The sequence below is a fragment of the Dryas octopetala genome, chromosome 6 (genome assembly GCF_963921425.1).
Source record: "Dryas octopetala chromosome 6, drDryOcto1.1, whole genome shotgun sequence".
Classification (NCBI taxonomy): domain Eukaryota; kingdom Viridiplantae; phylum Streptophyta; class Magnoliopsida; order Rosales; family Rosaceae; genus Dryas; species Dryas octopetala.
Window position 1 is genome coordinate 18,926,248 of NC_141371.1, and position 7,767 is coordinate 18,934,014.

Here is a 7,767-nt window from a genome sequence, read left to right on the forward strand (position 1 = left end):
TTTATCTCATAACGTATCAGTGCAACTTAGAAAAATATTCCACTTAATATATGTAATAACGGACAATTATAATAAACATGAAATAATAATAGAGTAAATTGTGACTGAAAGCCCTTGCTGTAGAAGGCCAATTATGCTTCTATATATAGTGTTCATGTACATCAGTAAGTTACAACTGAAAATCAAAATACAACCCTTGAATCATGAAGGATTAGATGAGGCACATGAGTTTGAATTCGAATATGAATTGTTATTCAAACTTGAATAATTTGAATTTGAAAATGTGCTTGAATTTGAACTTGAGGTAGGTAATTATGTTCTTTGTTTATCATGCCTCTGCAAGTTCACAGGCCATGGACAGACTGGGAGCTTTGACACCAGAAACTTGAAGCACGCAGAGGAAAGTTCATTAGTAAAATGTCAGCAACCGTTGTGTTTTGGCTCGCAATTGAGGATGTTTGTGTTGGAAATATGTCCTAAAACCAATGACAATTGGTTAACCAAAGCGGTTTGGTTGAAGTGACTCAAGAGATATTTCAATTATTGTGTATTACACATTAATAGGGTGCAAGCATTATTCACTACACTGGAACTCTAGGATCATCGTGTAAGTGAATGAATGCGTCCATGAAAATCTAATAAAAGAAACACGATGAGCTCGGAGGCCATTGAGACTCATGTTATCGGATAATTAGGTTCCTAAATGTTCCTAGTTGATGAAGGGAATGCTAATTGGATATTAACATTCTAATAAGTCAAGACTAGCACATACGCTTGTTTACTATGGGTTGGTGAGTCTCATGCCACAATGTAAAGACACTAGAGCAAGTATGTAGGTGAGTGCTTGGAGACACATCCACTGAACTAAAAAAATAGAGAATCCTAGATGGAGCTTTACGACATGTCAAATATGAGTTTTGTGGTTATGATAGATATTGTTTAGTCCTTAGACCTGAAACACCACCGATGTCTTGTGTGTGTGCTCATTGTACTTTGACCGCACAAAATAGAAAAACGCAATCAAACATGAGTTACTTATGTACGTTGGGTGCATTAAGACACATATGGAGGCATGTAAGTCTGCAACATAGAATCTCTCATCTTCCGTAAAGAAGGAGATGTCCCTGGATAAGAAAGACTCTCAAAGTCTTTGACCAGAGCATCAGAGTCACATATATAATTATATTAGTTAAGAGAAGAGACCATACTGTATTGTAATCAAAACTGAATAGGTTCGAGACTAAATTATATTTGGTTTGGGGGCCATGAACTATGGCTAGGTGTCAACGTGGTCTATAGAGTCTAATCTTTCTTCTTCTTCCCTTTTTTTTCTGTCTTCTTCTTCCTTTTTTTTTTTTCTTTCTTCTTCTTCCTTTTTTTTTCTTCTTCTTTCTTCTCCTTCCTTTTGTTTTTCTTCTTTCTTCCCCTTCTTTGTGTCTGCAAATTACCCAACCCCACCCCTACCTCCTCCTCCTCCTCCTCCTCCTCCTACTTCTTCTCCCCAAAAGTTTAAAAGAAAGAATGTGAATCCAAACCTTTCTTGGCCAGCAAAGTCTCAAATTTGGGCCTTAACGACCTTATCATTGACGCGAATGCTTCTAGTGGCGAACTCAACCCCAATGGTGGACTTGGATTCAAGGTTGAGCTCGTTCTTGGTGAACCTGGACAAGAGGTTTGATTTTCCAACCCCCAATGCAATGACCCGACCCAAATTTCACGATAAATTTAAATTTTTATTCGTAATGGTCATTTAGAGGCGTAGTTAGAAATTGAATTGTGAGACCTCGTATTTTTTCAAAAATTTATTTTAAATATTTTAAAAATTTATTTGGATCATTTTGGGGATTTATTTTTAAAATAAAAAAGTTTTGGTTTAATTTTTAATTTCTATTTTAAATTGAAATTGACCCAAAAGTTGACTTTTAAAACTAATGGGCTTTTGATTTTGACTCTGGGCTCGTTACAAAGGTCTCGAGCCCGCGATTTCATAGACATATAGCATGCGTTGATCCGAGTTACGGTTTAGGAGTTACGGATCGTACAAGTGTGGGGCAATTGTGTAAAATTGCACTCAAGGGTTTTAAAAACCCATTTTGATTTCTAAAATCTTGTTGTAAATATATTGTTATATGTGGCTATCCCTGTAATTAGTTGTAGGGGCATACTAGTAAATATACAAAACCTAGTAAACCCTACTTCTATATAAGGATATTTATAACATGAATAAGAATGACTGATCATATTCTCTCTGCCTCCTCTCTTCCAAAAACCCTAGATTTCTACATACTTTTACAACACGTTATCAGCACGAAAAGCTCTTTGGATTGTGGATCGCCAAACAAAAGAGGATCATCATTCAATCCGTTCTTCAATCAATCAAGCACGAGAAGCTCTTTGGATTGTGGATTGTGGATCGATAAACGAAAGAGGATCATCCTTCAATTTGTTCTTCAACCAAGTAGGTTTTATAAAACAATTTTATGTTTATGTTTTAAAACCTTTGATTGATTGAAAAATCCTCCATGAAGCATGAACCCTAAATTTATGTGATTGATTTATTTGGGATTACATATATTTTATACATGTATTTGGGTTGAATGATTAAATAATAAAAAGGAGGAAATTTATTGGGGTGATCGGAAACCACCCCGCGCGGCCAGCCCCCTCACCCACGCACGCTGCCAGCAGCAGCCTCTCTGCTGCCTCGCGCTTCGCTGCCAGCAGCAGCAGCCCTCGTGCGCGCAGCAATGTTTCGCTGCCAGCCCCTCGCGCGCACAGCAGGCCTCGCTGCCAGTAGGCAGCCCTCGCGCGCAGCGCAGCGCCTTGTGCCTCGCTCACAGCCTCGCGCCTCGCAGCAGGCCTTGCTGCCAGCAGCAGCCCACCAGCCTTGCTGCTGCCTTGCAGCCCAGCAGGCCTTGTAGCCATGCAGCAGCCCAGCAGGCCTTGCTGCCTTGCAAAGGCGCAGCCCAGCAGGTCTTGCAGCAGCCCAGAGGCGGAGCCCAGCAGGCCTTACTGCAGCTCAGCAGCGCAGCCCAGCAGAGCAGAAGCGCAGCGCAACCCAGCAGTGCAGCGCGGCCCAGCCCAGCAGGCCAGTGCAGCCCAGCAGCCTCGCAGGCCCAGCAGGCCTCCCACGCTGGCAGCCCTATAGGCCCGCCACGCAGGTGCCACGTCACTCCCATTCTGGCAGCCCAGTAGGCCCGCCACGCAGGTGCCACGTCACCGCCACGCTGGCAGCTCAGCAGGCCCACCTTGCAGCCGCTGCCACGTGGACGCCACGCGAGCTGCCACGCAGGCAGCCCAGGCCCGCCACGTCAGCTGCCACGTGTCCGCCACGCAGGCAGCCAAGCCGCTGCCACGTCAGTGCCACGTCGCTGCCACATCAGCACCATGCAGGCGCCACGTCAGCGCCACGTCGCTGCCACTCCCACGTTGACACATGGCGAGCCTCCTGAAACTTTGTAAAAAGGAGATGTTAATTCTTGTCATGCCTGGGGTTTGAACCCAGGACCTCTTGGGTACCAAGAGTGCACCTTAACCACTGTGCTGCTGATAGTTTATTGTTAGTATGCAAACCGTTTAATATATATATCCTAAATGCCAGAAACTTTTATTCAAATAATTTTGTGATATTTTTCTGTTCTACTTGGGTATATGAATATTTTACTTGTTTAAATTTTTGCACTAGAATATATGTGTAGAAATTGCAGGTAATTAATGAACCAGTAGTTCATACATAAATATTGAACCTGTAGCTTCAATAATGCCATATAAGGAACCTGAAGTTTCCTTTATAATTTCACCATACATGATAAAACCAGTAGATTTTACATGTCTATACCATGCTATAGAACTTGAAGTTCTTATTTATTGTTTATGGATATTATTGCCCGAAGCACTAATCATGATTATTTGTTCCTTTCAACCAAAGAATGTCAAATCTCAACAAGCTTGATTTCGTCGCTTTGGAAGTTTCCGGAAGAAACTATCTAAAGTGGACTCAAGATATTAAGCTTCATTTGACTGCCAAGAAGATGAGATCGACAATCAATGCAGACAATGTTGTCGCAGAATCTCTTAAGGCAAGTGCCATGATCTTCATTAGGAAGCATATGGAGGAAGCACTTCAAGTTGAGTACCTCGCTGAAGAGGATCCACGAGCTCTTTGGGTTGCTCTGGAAGAGCGGTTTGACCATCAAAAGACCATTTTCTTGCCTGAAGCAAGACATGACTGGCAGAACATCCATTTCCAGGATTTCAAATCCGTGAATGAGTATAATTCGAAAATCTGCCGGATCCGGTCACTCCTCAAATTTTGTGGGGAGGAGCTCACCGAAGCTGACCTATTGGAGAAGACTTTCTCCACCTTCCCTGCCTCCTGTTTGGTCCTGCAGCAACAATACAGGGTGATGAATTTTACCAAGTTCTCGGCATTGATCACTACTCTGTTGCTCGCTGAAAAGAACAACAACTTATTAATGAGAAATGATTAAGCCCGACCTGTCGGTACTAAAGCAGCACCATTGCCTGAAGCAAATGCTGTTGCTCATCGCAATTCAAACCGCGATAGAGGATACCGAGGTCATGGAAAGGGCACGAAGTCCGACCGCCCGAGAAATGGAAGGAAAGGTTCTCAGAGGAATGGCCCATATGATCGAGGCCAACGCGGCCAAGGCCCACGCGGTCATGGCCCACGAAACCCGAATTCTAGTGGCCAAGGCCCACGTGGTAGGAACCGCGGTCCCTCGGCCCCAAGAACTCGAAATGAGAGGAACACTGGTCCGGCCCGTCGCCACCAGAATCAGAACCAAAATCAGAATCAGAATCAGAATAATCTATGTTACCGATGTGGAAGAACTGATCACTGGTCTCGCACCTGCCGTGCATCAGCGCAAGCTGTAAATGAGTATCACGCTAGTCGCGAAACTCGAGAGACCAATCTCGTTGAGGGATCATTTCCTATGGATACCACCTTAGAGGTCACTGATTTCCAGGCTGCTACTGGACACTTCGAGGATTAGAAACTCGATGACATGGATATGATCGGCGCTTGTGCCGTATTTATTTTCTGAATAATGTTTTTCTTATTCGGATTATTTTGGTGATTTATGATTTGGATTATTTGTTTTGGAAATTTGGTTATACTCGAATATTATTTAATTCAATCAAGTTATTTTCATACATGTGATCTATTGAATTAAATTTATGAATAAGCATGTTTAGTGGGGAAGTTTGTTGTCTGGCAGACAGGGCTACTACGCACACCATACTTCAAGATCGGAAGTATTTTTCAAACTTATTGCTTACTCATACCTCTGTGACAACCATATCAGGCCAATCCAACCTGATAGAGGGCCATGGCAAAGCCCATTTTTATGTTGTCCAATGGTACTGAATTACCATTAATGAGGCCTTATATTCTCCAAGTTCCAGAAGAACGTTGTTGAGTTATAAGGATATTCGAGCCAACGGTTATCACGTTGAAACCACTGAGGAAAATGGAGTGGAATATCTTTGCATAACCTCCAATTTGTATGGCAAGAAGCGTACATTGGAGAAATTGAAATGTCTATCGAGCGGTCTCTATATGACCACCATTAGATCGATTGAGGCAAATCACATAGTTAACCAGAAGTTAACCAAGTTGAGCAGTTTCTTGCTATGGCATGACCGGTTGGGACACCCAGGTCAAAGTATGATGCGCCGTATCCTCAATTCATCACACGGGCATCCCCTTACTAATAAGGATCTTGTGTTTAGTGACACAATATGCCAAGCCTGCTCACTCGAAAAGTTGAATACTAGACCATCATATGCAAAGACTAGTAAAGACTCCGCCCTTTTCCTGCAAAGGATACAAGGGGATATTTGTGGACCTATCCAACCACCATGCGGACCATTTAAATATTTCATGGTTTTGGTTGATGCATCGACAAGGTGGTCACATGTTACACTATTGTCCACAAGAAATGCTGCCTTTGCTAAACTCCTCGCCCAGATCATTAAATTGAGGGCTCACCACCCAGATTATCCCATAAAGTCCATAAGACTTGATAATGCCGGAGAGTTTACATCGAAAACTTTCGATGATTATTGCATGTCCCTTGGGATTAATGTTGAACATCGAGTTCCCCATGTTCACACCCAGAATGGTCTTGCAGAAGCGTTCATTAAAAGATTACAAATGATCGCACGAACCTTGGTTATGCGCACCAAGCTTCCAATTTCTGCGTGGGGCTATGCAATCTTGCATGCAGCCATTTGGTCCAGTTGAGGCCCACTCCTACTGTGACGCCCCGAAACTGGGAACACCACAGCGGCACCCGTCTTAAAGATCTTGAGACTATAATACCCCTTACCCCGAGTATTATATTCCCAAGCTCTCTAAAACGAGTTAAGCCCTTTTTATTGAAGAACCCGGGTTGGATCAGAGTAGTAAAAATACAACGGAAGAAATTACTGAAAATGCCTCATATTATAAATAACAGTAAAGAGTACCAACCCGTGAGGGTTATATGTTTCAAATACACTAACCCTAATGCTACATAATAAAACAGTAGATAAACAGATATGTCAGGATAGTCCAACCCACGCCAGAGTGATTCAGTCTTCAACAAAGTGGTGCAACAAATTGGACTCATGGATAGCCATTGGGATATGCCACCTACGAGGATGAAAGAGAAACACCACCACGGATCCAAAGAAAGGATCTAAACCAGATAGCAAGACTGAAACTGACAAGCTACAAGTGCCACACCCACGACCTCAATCTTGGTTTCCAACAACTGGATTATTTGCACTCACAAGAGTACAGTAAGGGGTAAGCGTCACATACGTTCATCGCTTCCCCTCGAGGGAAAATCCTGGTTAGGTTTGAAACAATATTCGAAAATATAGGATTTCAAGGAAAACAGTTTAAAAGCAATGCACACCCAAAAACAGGGTATCAATACCAATAATATTATAACCAAAGCCAGTAATGATCAAGATAATTATGCCAATAATCAGTGAGTAAAGCCTTTGCATGCTCATACATCTTTTTCAGTGAAAATCCTTCCTGTCACGTGACATAGTTCGGAAACATACCTGCGACCGATCACATACAGGCCAACCGCCAATATCGGAAATTCAACCACCACCTCGATACTGTGGTGAGAGTATCCATTTACCTGGTAATACCACATTGGTTAGCCTCCCCAGAAGGACATTCGACTAACCAGTCCGTACTTACCCCTCCGGAGGTTTAGGGGATCGAAACCCAAGGTCACAACACGTGCCCGTTACTCTCAGGTCGTCCAAGGTATCACACAGAAAATCACACAAATATGCCATACAAAAATCATGCACATTCTCTGTGAAAGACATTTTCATATACATATAGTACGAAAATAGGCAGGAAATCCAATAACCGGGATATGGTACCTTCCCCCTACCTGCTTTACCAAAGTGTGTCCCTTGCCTGATCCCTTTCCTGTGTCTGGGTCCCACTTGTACCTGTTGAGAAACTGGAGATCCGAATCCGACGACAGCTATTAGGAACGTACTAAACGTACTCTCGGCCTTGTCTGTTAAGACCAGGTAAAATTTAGAGGTTTGGCACTAGCGTAACTTGCTAGGCTTCTCTAAATTCTTGATCCGGCATGACCCTGCTCCCCAAGGCAGACAGTCATGTCAGACCGTGTGGTTTCTAAGTTTATTTTAATTTATTGTCGAGGAGGTTGATCAGATATGAACCTTACAACGTGACCAGGTCAGTGCATGGGGAAACTG

General features: G+C 43.0%; 1 pseudogene; it reads left to right on the forward strand.

Moving 5' to 3' along the window:
* Positions 1-3,929: 3,929 nt before the first annotated feature.
* On the forward strand, positions 3,930-5,018 carry LOC147283052 (uncharacterized; annotated as a pseudogene).
* Positions 5,019-7,767: the final 2,749 nt, after the last annotated feature.